Source organism: Saimiri boliviensis, chromosome 13 (genome assembly GCF_048565385.1).
Source record: "Saimiri boliviensis isolate mSaiBol1 chromosome 13, mSaiBol1.pri, whole genome shotgun sequence".
NCBI classification, from domain to species: Eukaryota; Metazoa; Chordata; class Mammalia; order Primates; family Cebidae; genus Saimiri; species Saimiri boliviensis.
This window is the reverse complement of record NC_133461.1, coordinates 51,554,924-51,575,487: the sequence shown is the minus strand read 5'-3', so window position 1 is coordinate 51,575,487 and position 20,564 is coordinate 51,554,924. Positions and strand designations below refer to the sequence as shown.

Here is a 20,564-nt window from a genome sequence, read left to right as displayed (position 1 = left end):
GAGTATTGCTTTCTGAGCCCTAACATTACCCTAGAAGTTTCCTAGAAGTTACGCATGTTAAAAGCTGATTTGGTGGCTACGGAAAGAAAAATTCAGTTTGTAGCTGGGTAGCAAATGATCTTATTAAACCAGTCTCCTATTCTTAAGATAGGTCAGTCCAATTAAACTGTTCTTTCTCATGTCAATAGGTGACATTTACAGGGCTCTCATCAAAGTTAAGCCTCTATATGGTACATGCAAACAGGTCTTTAATAAGCGGCCTTCCTAAGAAAACAGACAAAAACCAAAAGTTAATATCTGGAGTTTATAAGCTAGTTTTTCTAGAGTTCACAGGACAGCCAGTTGAGAAGATTCCTGCATTTAGGTTTCAGGCATTTTCAGTAGGAGTGGAAGCTGGCAGTGGCAATCTGACATATTTTGCAGTTTTTGCATCACAAAAGGTCATCTATACATAAGCTGTCATAGTGATTCCTCAGACGACTCTATTAAGTCAACCAGTGTCAACTAACATGGCTTCAGGAGAAAGGTAGTTTTAATTTCAGTGACTCCAAGTCAGAAATGTGGGAGTGAAGTGGAAACATTTGTTTGGAGACTTGAAGTCAGGAGACACTTCAGGATTCAGTCTACATTGCAGTAAAGAAAAATCTCAAAAAACAATGAGCTAGAATATAAAAATAAGTGCACTATGATTTTCTTCTTAAACATAATTTTTCTCTCTCTAATATCCCTTATGCTACCAAAGACCGTCATAGTAAGTCCAATTTACTGGTGAGTTATTTTGGTTTATGACTTTTATTTTAGGTTCAGTGGTACATGTGCAGGTTTGCTATACAGGTAAACTGTGTCACAGGGGTTTGATGTAGATTACTTCATCACCCAGGTAATAAGCATAGTACTCAATAGGTACTTTTTCTGATTCTCTCACTCCTCCCAACCTCTACTCTTAGGACCCAGTGTCTGTTGTTCCCCTCTTCATGTCTATATATTCTCATTGTTTAGCTCCCACTTATAAGTGAGAACACATGGCATGTGGTTTTCTGTTCCTGCATTACTTTGCTTAGGATAATGGCCCTAGCTCTATCCATGGAGCTGCAAAGAACACAATTTCATTCTTTTTATGGCTGCATAGTATTCCACAGTATATATGTAGTAAATCCAATTTATTTGTAAAATAAGTTTAGTTTTATTAAACTTGGCCTGATCATTTACATAAGCTCAGCAAGAATAGCAAGAAAACAACTATATAGGATTAAGTCTGCTTTGCTGGAATTTTTTAAACAGAATCTCAAATTAGACTTTTAAAGGCCTCTCAAGGCTAAGGAGACAAATCAATGATTCGCCCTGAAATTGTGCCAATAATATCTGTAGAAATGGGTGAATACCCCTTTTCTTGAGATCCCCAAAGATAACTTGAAGTTCCTGGACTTATCAAAATGTGACAGTTTCGGTCAAGGCGTGGTGGCTCATACCTGTAATCCCAGCACTTTGGGAAGCCAAGGTGGGCAGATCACTTGAGGTCAGGAGTTCGTGACCGGCCTGGCCAACATAGTGAAACCCCATCCTTACTAAAAATACAAAAAAATTAGACTGGTGTGGTGGCCCATGCCTGTAATCCCAGCTACTTGGGAGTCGGAGGCAGGAGAATCACTTGAACCTGGGAGGCAGAAGTTGCAGTGAGTCAAGATCATACCACTGAGCTCCAGCTGGGGCAACAGAGTGAGACTCCGTTTAAAAAAAAAAAAAAAGTAACAGTCTAAACTTACCTGTAAAGCAGCCATGTAAATCATTTATTCAAGATACCAGGCTAGTGTTTCCAGAGGCTTTTTAATGGCTTTATAAAGTGACCTCAGTTCCTTAAAACCGTCTGAAGGCATGACATTTCAGTCAAAGCTTTGGCAATATAACTATGTTTCCAATTGTGTCCTGTTATAAAACAAACAAACCAACAAAAAGATTCTTATTAAACTTATGCAAATAAATATATTGCCATAATATTATGAGTATTCATGAATAGTTTCTCAATTCTGGAGATAATAGGTAGGAAAAAAGTAAATGCTTCAATTCCATTCACAGAGATATACTTTACCAAATTGCTGTAAGCTTTAGATAGCTTAAAAGGAACAAAGTTTTCTTAAATCTGGAAAACAAACATGAGAAGAATCAGCAATGTTTTGACAGAAAAGCCATAAAAAAACACTGTTTTATCAGTTTTATTCCGTCTGATTAATCTTTATTCTGCTTGATGTTGAGTGAGCAGTTTTTTAAGTTCAGTTTTTATCAGCATTCTGTAAATTCAGTCCAATGGTATGAACTCAAAGTTGTTAGAAACCTGTGTTTATCAGAATTATTTTCATTTTCTTCCCATATATCTCCTTGAAGATACAACACTTTAGGATAATACTTGCTTGCAAAGAACTTTCAGAAAAAGCATCAGAATAAAGCAATTAACTGTGGACAATAAGGCTTAGAATAACCAAGGTTGAAGATACGATGAGAGTTCATTATAATAATGACGCAATTGACAAGAAAATTGTATTATTTTTGTGGCCTGTAACAATTTAATAAGATTATCACACTATATTGTGACTAATGATATATTAAATTTTTAGGAATATCGTACAATTTTTTAATACTCATCAATAACATACTTATAAAAATTTAAGTCAAAAAAAGTTAAACATTGTTTTTCACTTGACAGTCCTTCCAATATGATTTTAACATTTCCAGTAAGCCTAATTAGTTTAATATTTCTCTGTTGCACTTCCAGAGGCCCGATGGAATATCTGAAAGATAGTTTGTGGTCAAAAATGCTTATGTTAAATTTTGAGAGGTTTGTTAAATATCAAACACTTAAAACACTGGGTCAAAATAAGATCAAAATAATAAATTATTTCAATCATTGTGAAATAATAGCCATTAATTTAGCCAGAATGATAATTAAAAGTCTTGAAAAGCAAATACAAGAAGTTACATAGCTGTAAAAAACAAAAACTTTACTCTTTGAGAGAGGCCACTTGGTTTCTTTAAGTAATCAAAAGACCTAATAAAGAAAGCATGAGGCACAAATAACGTTTCTTTCTCTCCCCTACTTCACTTTTGCAGTTCATTTTAAATGGTAAATAAAAATCTCTTACTACCTCTTGGCAATACTACAGGAAAATGTTGTTTAAAAGAGAAGACAAAATTTTAGTTTTATATCAGTGTACTTTTGATATTAAGGCTCAATTTAAAACCTCAATTTATAGTAAATTTATGTAATCATAGTTTAACCACATAAGATTCTCTTTTGCTCTATTTTTCCCTGAACTTTTTATATTCACTTCTTTTTGTCTATAATGTTTTATCTTCCACTTATTTATTCTGAAATAATCTTTTAATACCCTCTCAACTATATATAATTGATTTTTTCCTGAACAAAAACACATATCCACATCTTTTTAAATAACTTTCCTCACCCAAAACACATTTTTCCTTATACACTTTGTATACAAAAGTTTCCTTTATATTTAGTAATTTTAATTACATGTAATAATTAGAATTTTTAACTATAAGTAGCCTTAATTTTCAGCAAAAACGTAGGAAGCAAGCAATTTTGAACTGTCATGTGCCAACATTTTATGAATACATATAATTTTTATAAACATATGCTTTTTCATAGAATAATTTTTCAATGTGAACTGGACATATTTACTCTAAAGTAACACTTGATATCCCCAAAAGCCAGAGATCAGGGAGTTTAACGCAAAAGAGAATAAAACATCAGATCTGAGAGGAATACCACCCATGACTTTTGGAGCTCCATAAGGAAAATAGAGGACCCCAAAAGTAGGGGGTCAGTGGTGCCTTTTGTGTGTTCTTCAGGGTGTCCCAGGGTCATCAAAAATCTCATTAGGTTCTTCACGTGACAGTCAGAACTCTGATATTCCCCCTCAGTAATTTTTCATTCGCTGATCACTAAATGGAGGGGAACATATTTCAAATACAGAAGTCATTTCAATTCAAAGAATTCATCATCTGGTCATTGACAGTTAGGATCTCTAATGTTGTATTTATTCCAGTAGCAGCTCAATTTAGTAGCCTCTTCATGGAAAGACCAGGAAGTAATTTTCTATGTTTAGAATAAATTTTTAGCATGAAAGCAAGAGGCATTCCCAAGGAGGGTGAAGAAGATGCAACCCTTATGAGCTCTCAAAATTCACTTTCAAAAATAGATTAAGACAGTGTAAAGACCTGTGTTAGCACAGGTAGTTAAGAATAATATTTGCGAATGTTGTCTCCAGTTCTCCGAAAAATGTGGAATGCCATTTGTCATGGACCTACTAATCTGTGACACTGGATAGGCACATCTAGGATTGGACTTTCCCAGCACTAACAAGACAACAGAGGTAGAGATGACAAAAGCCCCTATGGATGGAATTTATTAAGACAAACTTCCCTGGGAGCTTGGCACATTTCGGCAAAGAGAATGCTGCTTAATAGCATTTTGTGTCTTGCGTTCCCAGTCTTTTCAGACTGGCCACTTGGCAGAACCTGACAATTGTACTTCCCAGCTGGCAAAGAACAAGAAAGAGAGGTTGCCACTTGTTCACAAAGCTAGGCTCTCAAGATACAAAGGAAGACAAGCAAGGTATCTTATTTGGTTTTGGTTTCAGGGACCCACAGAAAAGTTTGTATGCCAGTCTGGTGAGAACCATGTACTCATCAGTCTGTAAGGACAGCTCAGACAGTGGGCTTATAAGGGCTTTGGGTCCATATTCTACCTATAAAAAGGTTGTCCTTTTTACAACAAACAACAGACAAGACAGAAACAAAGGAAAACAAAGATCATTTCTGGGAGAAAAGAGATCATCCAATGTGAGTATTCATACCAAAAAAATATACCAGAGTTGCTATACCAAGACTAGACTGTACAAATGATTTTCTCCTACTGTTCTAAATTTGCAAAGAAGAAAGGGAAAGGGATTGATTTTTACCATTTTTACTCAACCTAATTTCATAAGCTGGAATCAGATCCAAGGAGCTGACTTGTAAGAATTTCTTACCCTTTTGTCAGCTTATTGGGTTCTAGGTTCTCACAACTGCAGTTTCCAGAGGAACAGGGCAGTTTTGGATATCCTGCCAACTGTGCCAAATCTATAGGAGTGAATAAAAACCTTCCCCTTCACCCTCTGAAAGATTTGCTGTGAACTGACAACAGACAGATCAACAGGAGAAAAAGAAAACAATTCTATTTTTTAATATTGATTATTGATTGAGACGAGGTTTGGCTCTATTGCCAAGGCTGGAGTACAGTGCTGTGATGGCTCACTGCAACCTCTGCCTCTCGGGCTCAAGTGATCTTCCCACCTCAGCCTCCTGAGTTTCTGGGACTACAGGCACACACCACTAGGCCTGGCTAATTTTTGTATTTTTTGTTAAAAATGGGGTTTTGCCATGTTGCTGATATAGGAGTTAAAAAGGAATTATTTAGGCAAATAGTGAGGGTAAGGAAGTCCTCAGTAAGATTTCCCTTTTTATGAAAAACAGCCCCCAAATCACTTCTTTCTAACAAAGAGCAGCCTGTAAAATGGAGCTGCAGACATAGATAAGCAAGCTGGAAGCTGCATGGGTGAACGCTGGCAGCTGTACCAATAGGAAAGGGGCTACCTGGGGACTAGACATGTTCAACATGCAGCTCCATCTTCCCTTTTATCAACCATGTGTACAGTAAGGAGCAGACAACATGGCATCAGTCATGTAAAAACCCACTTGCATAATAAAAGATTAGTGTGGGGTGACCAGCTTCTTTGCACACTATGTAAATGTCACACCTGGTCCAACCAATCTTTGAGCCATATGTAAATCAGACACCGCTTCCTCAAGTCAGTCTATAAAACCTCATGCACTTCACAACAAAACCGGAAGTGTCACTCGGGCACCCCCCTCTCTTGCAAGACAGAGAGCTATTCTCCTTTCTCTTTCTTTTGCCTATTAAACCTCTGCTCCTAAACCCATTTCTTGTGTGTCTGCATACTCGATTTCCTTGGTGTGAGATGACGAACCTCGGGTATTCACTCCAGACAATGACACCACATTGCCCAGGCTTGTCTCATGAGCTCAAGAAATCTGTCCACCTCAGCCTCCCAAAGTCTGGGATTACAGGTATGAGCCTCTGTGCCCAGCTGCATACAAATTTATTAAAATGAAAGTGGAATGGAATGCTGGGTGGAAATCCCAGCTGCCCTTAGCAAACTGGGATGGATGTGTATCCTAGCTAGAAGGCAAAGAAAAAAAGAAAAGAGAAATGTGAAGAGAAAAAGCAAAAAGACTTAGTGATTTACCTGATTCAAGAGATCAAGAAGAAGAAGGAGTCAAATATAACTCTGAGCTCTGGGTAATTTGGAGAACACTGATGCCACTCATAGAAAGAGGACACACATTGGGTGCTGGGTTTGGGGAGGAGGTAACCAGGTGGAGATGTCAAGCCAACAACAAATGCTAGACCAAATCCCAACCACGTCTGGACATAAAGATATGGGACTCATCTCCATAAGGAGAGAGGGAAAAGCAGATAAAGAAAGAGGGTCTCAGTAGTACACTTATCATAGCGGAAGAAAGAGGAAGGGCCTTTGGTAAAGGAGATACAAGCCAGAGACAGACAAGGAGGAAAATTACCATAACGAAGGCCTTCAAGTGAGTTTGGAGAAAACGGGAGACCAAGGGTACCAAATACTATAGAAAATTCCAAGTTATAAAAATAAAGCCAAAGTTAGTGGCTGGGCAACTAAGAAGTTACCAGTGTAGCCAGGGCAACATGGTGAGACCCCCATCGCTACAAAAAATAAAAAATAAATTATCCGGGCATTGTGGCACCTGTGGTTCCAGCTACTCAGGAGGTTGAAGTAGGAAAATCACGTGAGCTTGAGAGATCAAGGCTGCAGTGAGCTGTGACTGCAACACTGCACTCCAGCCTACATGACAGAGCAAGACCCTGTGTCCAAAAAAAAAAAAAAATTAGCAAGGAAGGTAAAGCAATTTCTTTAAAGGGATGGGAACTAAAGAAGCTGGGTTGCAAGAGGGTAAGTAGTGAGTGGTAATGAGAAAATAAAGACATCTTTCTCCTTTCTTTCCTTATCAAACACTTAAATGTTTGGAAGCCCAAGATCAAACATTTAAATGTTTAATGACGAAAGGACGGAGAAATATATAAAGGTGCTTGGGGGATATTCTAACCCTGTATAAAAAACATATTTCCAGCAGCAAAATTCTAAAGCTAAATTCTGGTTTTCTACACAGGTAAGACGCATGTGAAAACCACCTGATTCTCTTGGGCTCTGTCTATTCATTTTGGAGCAAGCCCAACAAAGCTCATGTAATAACCTACAGCATGTTAACTTCTGTTCGAAGTCTCACAATAATTGTAAATTCTAGATTTATTGTTTTGGTTGAATTCGAGTCAAGTGGTTCTTTGTGTTAGTGGAATTCTGTCAAAAATCTCATTCCTCATTCAAATTCCCATTTAATTGTCACCTAAAAGAGCTTGTTGATTTAGGTATATTCCATCTTACAAATATAATTTTTATTTGTAAGTTACTCAAGAAAAAGAGAAAAGAGAGTGGAAGGGAAATAGAGGAGAATGAGAACTCACTATAAATACATATATATGCACACACACACGTGAAAGTAAGTAAAAATGTTTCTAGATTTGCTCATCTGAAGACTTGGTTGTTAAGCAAAACAATTATCAATTGTCAACAACTCATCATAGTTTTACTCGTGATTTTTTTTTTTTACTTTATGAGGATGCAAAAGCAATATACATCCAATAGAAACCATATTCAAGTACCCTTTAAACTATTCTGTTTTTCACTTCCAGTATGCTATTCAATAAACTACGGGAGACACTCAACACTTTATTATAAAATAGGCTTTGTGTTAGATGAGTTTGCCCAGCTGCAGGCTAATGAGTGTCTTCTGAGCATGCTTTAGGTATGCTCAGCTAAGCTATGATGTTTGGTAGATTAAGTGTAGCTGATGCGTTTTCCAACTCGCAATATTTTTACCTTATAATGGGTTTATCAGGATGTATCCCCATCATAAGTTGAAAAGCATCTGTACTTCAAGAAAATAAAAATTTACTTAAATTATTTATTGTCCTGTGTACTGTACTGTTCGTCCACTCTCAATCCGTAGTTCCTCCCTTCAACTCTCTAGCTCATCGTCATTTTCAGATTATAGTTGAACATCACTTCCTCATCAGTGCCCTTCAAACTGGGTTAGGATAACATTTCATAGGTGACTTTCATAAACTTCAACATATTTTATTGTAATGACTTGTTTACTATCCATCTTCTTCAGCAACCAGTAGTTTGAGAGATTAGGAGCCATGTCTGTTTTGGGTACAAATGTATCAGCACTTTGTGTAGTGCCTAGCACAAAGCAGGTAAATGCTCAATAACAATGCTTAGTAAACAAATAAAGCTCTCAAAAACATGATCCTCTGTCTTAGTCTATTTGGGTTGCTGTCACAAAAATACCATAAACTGCGTGGCTTATAAACCACTAACATTTATTTCTCACAGTTGTAGAGTCTGGGAAGTCCAAGATCAAGGCAGTAGTAGATTCATTGGCTGATGGAGGCCCTTTCCTTATAGATGGTGCCTTCTTGCTGTGTCCTCATATGGCCAGCTAGCTCTCTGGGATGTCTTTTTTAAGAGCACTAATCCCATTAGTTAAGGTAGAGCCATCACGAGCTAATCAACTCCCACAAGTACCACTTCCTAATACTTTTACTTTGAAGATTAGGGGATTTTTTTGTTTTTTTTTTTTTTTTTGATGGAGTCTTGCTCTGTCGTCAGGCTGGAGTGCAGTGGCGTGATCTCGGCTCACTGCAACCTTTGCCTCCCAGGTTCATGCGATTCTCCTGCCTCAGCCTCCCGAGTAGCTGGGACTACAGGTGTGCATCATCACACCCAGCTAATTTTTGTATTTTTAAAAGAGACAGAGTTTCACCATGTTGGCCAGGATAATCTCGATCTCTTGACCTTGTGATCCACCTGCCTGGGCCTCCCAAAGTGCTGGGATTACAGGCATGAGCCACCATGCCCGGCCAAGGATTAGGTTCTAATTTACAAATTATGGGAACACACAGACCTTCAGACCACAGCATCATCTGTCAATTCTGGATCGATTTTCTATTCATGAGCAATTACAGCATTATTTTTTGAATTAATAAAACTAAAGATCATAGTACTTCAGAACAATAAAGATACTTAATGATCTGATTTAAATACTTATATTTAGCAATAGACCCTTTTTTTCCCTGAAACATAATTTTATAAATGCTCTGTAATCTCTAAGTGAGGTAAAAGAGAGCTATTGTGGATGAAGCATAGGTTGAAGGAACCAGAATCCTGTCTGTTCTGCTTTGAATTTCCCAGGAAGTGCAGCCAAACATACCTCATACAACTCCACAGAACTTTATTGCATTATATCACTTAAACTGCATATGTGGCCACAGAAAGAAAACAGCAAATGAATAAAGCACATTGCAACAGACTCCTATTTGAGTGTTCATGTGTATCTCTTTACCACGCACAAAATCTCAAATCATTATAATAAAGCTTATTTTCTCCAAAAATAAAAGTAAACAAATAAAGCCCATCATAAAGTGTGTGGGCTTCATCTAATCAACTGAAGTTCTCAGGAGAACAAATACTGACCTTGCAAGAATGCCACCACCTTCTGGAATTCTGCCAACAGGTGGACTTTGATCTGGAACTGCAGCTCTTGCGTGGGTGTCCAACCTGTCAGCCTCCCCCATCAGATTTTGAACTTTCCAAGCCTTACAATCATATGAGTCAATCCTTAAAATAAAGCGCTCTCTCTATGTATACACATCCAGTTTCTGTTTCTTTAGAAAACCTTAACTAACACACTTTCTCATTGTTTCTCTGGACGTAGGCATGATCTTGGCTCACTGCCCCCTCTGTCTCCCAGCTTTGAGGGATTCTCCTGCCTCAGCCTCCTGAATAGCTGGGACTAGAGGCGCGTGCCACCAGGCCTGGTTAATTCTTCTATTTTTAGTGGAGACAAACTTTCACCATGTTGGCCAGGCTGTAATCAAACTCATGACCTCAAGTGATCCGTTCGCCTTGGCCTCTCAAAGTGTTTGGATTATAGGCGTGAGCCACCACGCCTGGCCCTACAGTCTCTCTCTCTCTCTCTCTTTTTTTTTTTTTTTCCTACATGCACTTAGGGCATACCTACAGTCTCTTTTTAATGAGTTTATGGATGCCAGGTGATTCCTGCTCTGGTGTTGGCACCTTTAGGGTCAGTGAGCTGGAGCCTTCCGCGCCCTGAGGGCAGCATGGGGAGCCGCAGGGCAGGAGTTCCAGCATGCTGCTCTGCTCACTCCTCTTCATTCCCTTCATGTTCAGTATCTTCCGGAAGGTTTCTGTGTTGCAGTCTGTGAAGAGTTTGATGTAGTTGTCAACAAACACTACCAACAGTTCTTGAGGAGCCATCACTACCTACCAAGGGAAGAGACAAGAGCAGGCCCTCCCTCCAAGGAATACTCACAGTTGCAGTTCACCAATTTAAATGCTAATCTCATGCCAAAAAAAACTCCTTTACAGAAAACATGCATAAGAGTGTTTCACTAAGTATCTGGGCACCATGGCCCGGTTAAGTTGACACACACAATCAACCACCCAGGAAGGATACACACTAAACTACTGACAGTCAGTGGGTATCTTTGAGGCAGGGGCCAAAAGTGAAAGGATAACTAGGCTTGGTGGTCCCAGCTACTTGGGAGGCTGAAGTGGGAGGATCACTTGAGCCCAGATGGTTGAGGTCTCAGTGAGCCATGTTCACACCATTGCACTCCAGCCTAGGTGACAGAGCAGGACCACATCCCCCCCAAAAATAAAAAAATAAAAATGGAAGTGAAAGGAAATTAGGTGTACTTTTCATTTCATGCTTTCTCTCTCAGAATACATTATTCAGCCTGAGATCTGAGGGGTTGGGAAATGTCCTATCCCGGCTTCTGCATGATAGACAACCCCACCCTGCACGGGGCCATGAGCTTTCAGTGTCAACAGTGCATGTTTACCCTGAGTCCTCGGCCACAATATTAGACTGCGTTTCAGGCACCTGGGACTCTGGATTGCCCTGTCCAGGGTCCCAGAGCCTGTGCATGGTGCCTTCCCAAGTCAGGTCTCTCAAGGGCAGCTGCACCCACACCAGTGTGCACACCCGCAGCCCTAAGAGGTGACAAGTGGCAGATGTTTGCGGGGCTGAATGGGGAGGAGAGCTGAGGATAGAGCTGGGTGTGCAGACTGGGTTGCCACACATGTGTGCACGAGGCCCTCGCAGTAGGAAGAGAAGATGCAGTGAGGGCATGGGCCAGGGCCAGCTCTCTCTACCACGCCGTATTTTGATGAAGAACTCTGGAGAGTCTAAGAATTCTTCATTTAAATTCTATCTTCCAATTCACTAGGACTGTATATTTGTCAAGGTAAAAGGATATGTTGAGAAAACATAATTTTAAACAAAATCTTCTAACTCAGAAACCCTCTTCACAAAGGTAGTAGAGAAAATAGTTTCATTACTGAATAAACTATTAAACCAAAATGCAATGCACATAACAGGCAATCAGCTAAGGTATTACAAAGAAAGAAATTTCAGGCTTTAGTATAGCCAAGAAGATACAACCCATTACATACCTTTTCCCAAGATAAACAAAAATTACTTCTCAAATAATAGGATTTGATAGCACCATTTATAACACATAGTTCATCCTAAATTCACCTGGTAATTGGAGTAACCATCTGTATTAGTTAAACGATTTTATATAAAGAGAAAATAAGCTTCTCTTATCTTTATGACAGAAGGTAATTTAGCAAGTCAGGGGGAAGGCAATCACCAAAGTTAGGCTTCTACCCTCCCTCAGAAACTGAGAGATGGGGTGCTATCTCCCTCAATGATTACGTTCTAAAGCAATGGCTGCCGGGTCTTGAGAAAGACATTCCTGGGTCACGAAGACAGCAGAAGACTTACTTAGCTCTAAAAACATTTACATACACGTCAAAGAGGGAAAGAACTTACAAGTACACATTTTCTAAAGTAAATGCTCTAAGAAAAGCGAAGAAAGGAAATTTCTTTCCTTATTTTTAATAAGAATTGAGCCTCTTATTTTTAATATTTATTGCCCTTACAGATAGGACCTTTTTTTTTTTTTTTTTTTTTTTTCCAGGCCAGGCTGGAGTACAGTGGTGCGATCTCGGCTCACTGCAACCTTCTCCTCCCAGGTTCAAGCGATTCTGCTGCCTCAGCCTCCCAAGTAGCTGGGATTATAGATGCCCGCCACCGGGCCCAGCTAATTTTTGTATTTTTAGTAAAGACAGAGTTTCACTGTGTTAGCCAGGATGGTCTCTATCTCCTGACCTTGTGACCCACCGGCCTCAGCCTCCCAAAGTGCTGGGTTTACAGGGCTGAGCCACTGTGCCTGGCCCTACATAGGACATATTTACTTAATAGTTTGTTACCTATCTTGTAACATGTAGATATGTAGACACACCATATGTGGACCTCTATTTGCTTTCTTGACAGGACCCACAAATATTAGAAGCTGGCTTTTTCTTTTCTAAAAAACAATGATATATTTGATAATTTCCAAATGATTTTTAAAATTTTGTTTTAAAAGAACAGACATACATTTGGTATTTAAAAAAAAACAGTTATTTGTTCTCACTGTTAATTCAGTTGGCTTTCTACTCTCACCTTATAGGTCCATGTTTTAAATGTGCTTTGCATATGCACAAAGAAGGCACGAGTCATGCTAGTTGTAGAAACTGCTGGCGATCTTTATTATTCTTCAAGAAGGATGCTTTAATGGGTCTGCCCCAGCAAATACTAGCTAATTTTCTTCTTCATGTGATATTGCAGGTGTCACTCTTTGAAACTGAAAATTTTATTTTAAAATGTGTCCTGCCGGGCGCGGTGGCTCAAGCCTGTAATCCCAGCACTTTGGGAGGCCGAGGCGGGTGGATCATGAGGTCAAGAGATCGAGACCATCCTGGTCAACATGGTGAAACCCCGTCTCTACTAAAAATACAAAAAATTAGCTGGGCATGGTGGCGCGTGCCTGTAATCCCAGCTACTCAGGAGGCTGAGGCAGGAGAATTGCCTGAACCCAGGAGGCGGAGGTTGCGGTGAGCCGAGATCGCGCCATTGCACTCCAGCCTGGGTAACAAGAGCAAAACTCTGTCTCAAAAAAAAAAAAAAAAATTGTCCTTCAGGTAAAGAAGCTTCTTTGAGCACACAGTAACCCAAAGCTAAATACTGAATGTGTAGTAACAAAACTGCAAAAATGGAAACCAGGAAATCTAAATTCTATTATCAGTTTTGCCACTAATCATTAGCGTGTGACCTTCAATTAGGGATTCTTTTGGAGTCTCAGTGTCTTCGTCTGTAAAATCAGACAAGTGGACTAGAGGTTCCCTCAGACATAAAATTTTCTTGACATCTTTTCAAATTCTTTTCTCTTTCTTACTCTTTCTCTACTTGCTTTTGCTTTTTGGTTTATTTTCACTGTCTCTTTGTGGCCTATATCTGCAAGGACATAGGGTGAGTGAGCAGACCCTTAGCTCCGAACAATTGGTAATTGAACTCAAATCTCCGTCCAAAGAGTTCAAGACTTTCTATTCCTGCACAGATAACAGACAGAAAACCAGCAATAAGTCAAGGTCTCCTTTCTATTTCTTCTTCTTTATCAGTCCTGACAAGGTCTTCTGAGCAAACCCTCATCCTTATTTTCCAGCTGCAACTCTGCTTCTTCAGTTAAATCCCCCCTTCCTTTGCAGTTTCCATAGTTAATATTCTCCAGGATTTGTATTTGTATTTTTCAGTGCATCCTCCTTAGATGACTCTTCTAGAATTATTATTTTTTTCAAATGAAATAGAGTCCACAATTCTTCCCAAGGTAGTGGCTGACTCAGGCTTCAACATAAAAAATCCACTATCACTATAATCTGTTACTGTAATGTATGAATTCACAGATTTGCTGTTTGACCTCTTTTCATGTAACTCTTATTGCTATATCCATCTGAATTTGGTCACTTGTTTGGGTTTCTTACAATCCATGGAAGGATGCAGGACTTAGCTATTTAATTCACAATATGTTCAGTATGCAGCTTGTCATACACACATGGATGCTTCATTCATAATGAATCTCTGCCTCAAGTGCTTCCATATTCCTGCTCTGATCACTGAAATATGGGTTGGGTTTCTTTCTTTTTTTTTCATTCTTTTCTTAACCTGTTTTTTATCTAAGGAGTATGTTCTGCAGGGTGTACGGGAAGCATGGTGCTGGGATCTCTTCTGGTGAGGCCTCAGGAGGCTTCCAATCATGGTAGAGGGTGAAGGGGGAGCAGTCGCATCACGTGGCAAGAGCAGGAGCAAGGGAGGGCAGTTAGCTATTGATTTTATAGGGGAGGCACCTGAGGCTAGGAACCACTGAGCAACTTGCTCAGGGTTACCCAGGAAGTTACGGAGAGAACTGCAGCGAGAACCCAGTCCTCCTGATAAAGCTTGGCCCTCTTTCCATTGGGTCACGCTGCTTCCCATTCACTCAGGTTGTTTACTATAGTATAACGCAAGCTTGACTTATCTCAACAAGTCGTGCTATGGCCTAGGAGTTAAACAGCAACAAGCATCTCAAAGAAAACAGAATGTAGAATTTGGATACTTGAAACTTGGAAAAAACATGTTTTTAGGACATAATCATTGTGTAAGAAGCTAGTCTTTAATTAATATGTCAGAAGACGTCATTTTGCACTTTCAGAGTTAAAGACTTTTTACTGCCACGACCCCTCCTTCCTCCCCATGCCAGCTCCCAGATTCCTATAAAGCCCTAGCACCTCACATTCCCCCAGCCATTTCTAACTCTGCCTTCTCTTCCTCTGGCTCTCCACTTCCCTCACTCTGCACCTCCTGGGTTTTCCTCTGTTCCACACCAAGCCAAACATGAAACTCATCCTCACACTCAAAGTAGGCTTTGTGCATAGCAGACTTTACTGAGGCTGCCTTTTCCCGGGGATCATCTCCCCTTCCTATTTCTCATTGCCCTGATCTCACACACACACACACACACACACACACGTACACACCTCCTACCTTCCTGTCTGTTCTCTAGCCCCCTCCTCTCACACTCAATTCTTTTATTTTATTATGCAAACCAATTTAGGTTCCACCCACAACTCAGCTGCTACCTTTGTATATCCTAGGCTTTGCAAGGCCTGCTCAGAAACCACACTTGAATAGCACGAAAGAAAGGGTACAAACTTTGTGATTGCCTTTTTTTTCTTTCTCCCATCAGTGGAAGGGCATAGTATAGAGATTCATTTTCACACTATATCAATTCAGATTAATTTCTGCTGTTTAAGTAATAGGAAACCAAAATCAAACTGATTTAAACAAAAAGAGGGTATGGAAGGAGTTCATAGAGTTTGGGAGGTTTGGGAACTGACTTCGGGACACAAGCTGTCTCTTTTTTGCTCTGTCATGCTCAGCTTACTGGCTATACTTAGAGATGTCCCCTTATGGGCACAATATAGCTTCCATCATTCCAGAAATCAATGTAGATACAACAATGTCAGCAGAAAAACACAGACATTTCCTCCCTTGAGTCTCTTTTACCTGTAAGGGAAAGCCATTCAGTATCTCATTGACTGGAACTGGATCCCATGTATCCCCCTAAAACAGTTTGGCAAAATAATGGAATTTAAGAATGATTTAGACCAATCATGACTCACTTCCAGGACTGAGAAGATGTTTTTTCCTGAGTATATTGGTTATAGTTGTCTATTTATTATACAATAGTCACCAGTAGAGGGTCTTGACTGCAAGTTGTCCAGGCTCTTGGCGTTTTGAACAAAATATTGGACAAAACACCCAGCAAAGCAAAGAAAGAATGAAGCAATAAAAAAACGAAAGCAGGGATTTACTGAAAACGAAAGTACACTCCACAGTGTAGCAGCTGGCCCAGCAGCAGCTCAAGGGTCCCTAAACAGAATCTTCTGGGGTACAAATACCCGCTAGAGGTTTCCCATTCACCTCACGCTCACTGCATGGAAATGAAGTAGTGGCCTGCAATTGGTCTGAGGAGTTGCCAAAAGCAACCAATCAGAGGCTGAAGTGGCAAAGGTCACACTCTTGTGCGAACACCTGATTGATTGGAAAAAGTAACCAATCAGAGACTAAGATGAAGTTAAAAGGTGGGAAAGAAGAGTCACAGGCAAACAGTCTGAATGGTTGCAGACAGCCAATTTCCCATCTGGAAAAGGTGAGGCGTTTGCAAAGGGAGTAGTAGCCTCTGGTTCTTTTGTTACTTAATAGTGGCAAGTTAGGGTTTTCCTTTCAATTTAGTTTTAGGAAGCCCCCGAGAAACAGCCTTAGGTTCCCTGCCTACAGATCCTATTTCCCTGCCTCAAAACCACCCTAACACTTAGTGCCTTAAAGCAATTTACAATGATCTCTCATAGTTCTGCAAGTTGCCTGGGTTCAGCTGGGTATTTCTGGGGTCGCTTCTGTGGCTGCCATCAGATGACTGGGGCTGGAATCTTCTGCAGGTTTGGCTTGGCTGGACTGGCTGTTCCCCAGGATGGCTTCCTTGCTCACACACCTGGTCCTTCAGTGCTTGTGCACGCGGCCTCTCTCTTCAGTGGAGTGGGCTAACCTGACCAGGCAGCTCATGGCTCCCAAAGACAGGAAGTAGAAACTGCCATTCCTCTTGAATGCTAAGCCTGGAGCTGGCTATACTCTGATGCCATATTCCTCTGCAGTATTCTGTAAGTCAAACCCAGTCCAGCCCAGATTCTAGAGACTCCACTCCCCAGTGGAGGAGTACGGAGAGGGAAGGAAGTTGTGGCAGCCGTCTTTGGAGTCAGGTTACTGTAGGATTGCTGACTGACATTCAAGTAAAATCAGCATCCTTTTGACAAGGAAAGGCCAGAGAAATAGCTGCTGAGCAAGCAACCACGTTAGCTTTTGTTTTTGCAAATTGTGTCTGAAGAGATGACACACGTTTGCAATCCCACCTAATCATGGGGCTTTCCAGTGAATCTCAACCAGAAGAACCTTCCTTGAGAGGTTCCCACAGACTCCTTTGACTTGCTCAGTTGCTCACTCAGTTTTAGCTACCATATATTTTTTTAAATCATAAATAATTTAGGGCCAGGTGAGGTGGCACACGCCTGTATTCCCAGCACTTTGGGAGGCCAAGACAGGCGGATGACTTGAGGTCCAGAGTTTAAGACCAGCCCAGCCAACCTGGGGAAACCCCGTCTCTACTAAAAATACAAAAATTAGCCAGACATGGTGGCATGTGCCTGTAATCCCAGCTACTCTGGAGGCTAAGACAGGAGAATTGCTTGAAACCAGGAGGCCAAGTGGCAGTTAGCCAAGACCACGCCATTACACTCCAGCCTGGGTGACAAGAGTGAAACCCCGTCTCAATATATGTATGTATGTATACATATAGTATACATATATGCATATATAATATATAATATGCATATATTATATATAAATGTATACTATATATATATATACATTAGCTGGCAGAAATTCAAAGACCATTTTATGCAGCAAACCATTTCACAGATTTAGAGACAGAGATTCAGGGAAATGGTATGCTATGTCCAAGATAACAGTAAATGGCAGAGCCAGGACAGTGACCACTAAGCCTCCAGCATTTCTCAGTCTCCCATTCTACCTCCACAATAGAGTTCAAATCCACAGCTAGGTTATAGAGCACTGGATTGGGAGTAAGAGACTGTGTTCTATGTCTAGCTTTATGGACACAGACTGTTAGTGGCCCCTCAATATTCAGGCTCCCCTTTTCCACAGCAAAAAGAGCTCCCAGTTTTATTGAGAGCACACGCTTAACTAAATACTGCCTTTCCCAAACTTCCTTGCAGCAAGGCACAGTCGTGTAACAAACCTCTAGCCAATAAGATTGAAGCACAAGTGTGTAACTTTCAGGAAATCTTTTTACAAGTCAGCATCCATTCTTGACCTCTTTCTTCCCCCTCTTGCCTTTCCTTCATTCTAACACCTGACTCCACTGTGAGAGATAGAGCTCCAGCAGCCATTGTGACCACACACACAACGAAAGAAACAAGGCCTGCTATTGTAAACAGTGCTGCAATGAACATTCGTGTGCATGTGTCCTTGTAGTAGAATGATTTATAATCCTTTGGATATATACCCAGTAGCACTGTTTACAATAGCAAAGACCTGGAACCAACCCAAATGCCCAACGATGATAGACTGGATAGGGAAAATGTGGTACATATACACCATGGAATATTATGCAGCCATCAAAAACGATGAGTTCACGTCCTTTGTAGGGACATGGATGAACCTGGAAACCATTATTCTCAGCAAACTGACACAAGAGCAGAAAATCAAACACCGTATATTCTCGCTCATAGGCGGGTGTTGAACAATGAGAACACATGGACACAGGGAGGGGAGCACTACACACTGGGATCCGTTGGGGGGAAATGGGGGAGGGGCGGGGGGGTGGGGAGGTGGGAAGAGATAGCATGGGGAGAAATGACAGATACAGGTGAGGGGACGGAAGGAAGCAAAGCACACTGCCATGTGTGTACCTATGCAACAATCTTGCATGTTCATCACATGTACCCCAAAACCGAAAATGCAATAAAAAAAAAAAATCAGAATTAAAAAAAAAAAATACATAAAAATGCAAAAAAAAAAAAAAAAAAGAAACAAGGCCTGAACACTCTGAACAACGGCCCACTAATGATTTTACTTTTTCCCCCTAAAACCTCTCCCTGTCAGCTTCCACAGTCCCCAGGTACAGCATTACCACCCTGCCCAACACAAAACTCCATCCAACTTTTGCACCATTAGCTCCCCTATTTCTGTCCTCAGTCATCAAATCCTTCACCATGTCTTTCTGCTTCTCTCATCATTGCATTCTTAGGCTCTTCCCTCCTGGACTGACTCGCCTGAGCAGCTATCTGATTGGTAGTGACAGTGACAGCAGCAACTAAAGCTACTTGCCAGCCTCCTAAGGTGACACTTTGCTCACTGCCTGGACTGTATTCTTTGCTTTTGTCAGTCCTTGTTCATGGTATCCTCTAGGACAATGCATCTTACGAGGCAAGAAAGAAATGGCAAGGGTAGGACCTTCTACCAGTGAATGCACAGTTGTACCAAAAAGACAGTATGTCATTCATTCGTTCATTCATTCATTCATTCCCTCAGCCAACCTTAGTTAGTTATGTGCTTGTTGTATGCCAGGACCTGCACTGATGCCAAAGATTGAAAGACATGGCCCCTGTACTAAAGGACCGCTTCCTCCAGAGGAGGAGAGGGACATGTATAAATAGAAACCAGAAACAAACAATTAGATGAAAATTTATTTTCAAGGAGAAAGTCCTAAAGCCAAGTTTCTGTTTGCCATTCATGGAAGAATAATGCAAACACCACCCGGAGTCTCTGAGGCCCAGCCTCCACATTCTGGAGAGCCTCCCATAGAGCCCATGTAACAACCTACAGCATGCTAACTTCTGTTGTAATCTCTTAGTGGTTTCAAAAGGTCCATCTATCATTTTAGCTAAATGGGATTTGGGTGATTACATTTCTTCCAGCTTTCAATTTCTGTGTTCTGTGAAATGCATAACTAATGACAATTATGGTTACCCAGACACATATACATGAGTGCTTAGAGATGCTTAGAGTGATAGGAATGCCTGCTGATAAGCAAGTTAATCTAGGAGGGTTTAACAGAGGAACTGCCCACATAGGTATTCCAGTAGAAATGAGAGTGCTTTCTTGTCAATGATACTTCCAAGTGAATAGTAGCCAGAAGCAGCCCCCAACTTGTGCTAAATACAAGACATTCCACATGTATGTTTCATTCAAAAATAAGATAACACTATTTAAGAAAATGTTATAATTTCAGTGCATATTTACTGTCTGTGTCCCGACCTGTTTCCTAAAATGAATTTGAGACCTCTATGCAATAGGAGGATTTTGGAAAGGATAAGAAAACAAGAGTCTTCTAGCAGAAAAATAAATCAGAATAACAGAATTGATCATAACATTTACCTCTGAGCTTTCTGGTAGGTAAGACAAAAATGCAAAACATCTTGGGTTACACAGTGCTCGTTAACTGTAAAAAGAAGCATATCATTTTATCAGGATTTCTTTTTAAATTTTGAGGAGAATTTATCCGTACACATCTTTACCAATGGGACAATGAACAATTTGAACAGTATATATTTAAGAGCATATCTACAAATATGATATACCTCACAGCAATGCTCAGTAAAAACACCCACACGGAGAATCAAAATATAGTCCATTTAGAACTACTTAATAGAACACTGCTACAAACTATAGAAACCTACTTTTAGAAGGAATGAAGGTCCTGGCCTGGGACTGTTTTGGAAAATTGAATGTCCTAAACTTAACTGCTGACTCAGCCAAGCTGCTTTGCACAGATACACTTCTGTGTCCCCTAGGACTCTGCAACAGGACTGAGGGGT

At 40.3% G+C, this 20,564-nt stretch overlaps 1 protein-coding gene across 5 annotated transcripts in view; it reads right to left on the bottom strand.

Moving 5' to 3' along the window:
• The window catches only part of SS18 (SS18 subunit of BAF chromatin remodeling complex), a 465,179-nt gene that overhangs the window by 317,443 nt on the left and 127,172 nt on the right, over positions 1-20,564 (bottom strand). For 4 of the 5 annotated variants that reach the window (XR_012513138.1, XR_012513137.1, XR_012513140.1 and 1 more), the window contains 2 exons: positions 20,125-20,188; positions 1,764-10,447 (listed from right to left, as the gene is read on the bottom strand). The gene's annotated coding sequence lies outside the window, so the exon portion shown is untranslated. The remainder of the gene's footprint in view (positions 1-1,763; positions 10,448-20,124; positions 20,189-20,564) is intronic. The other variant, XR_012513141.1, reaches the window with a different exon arrangement.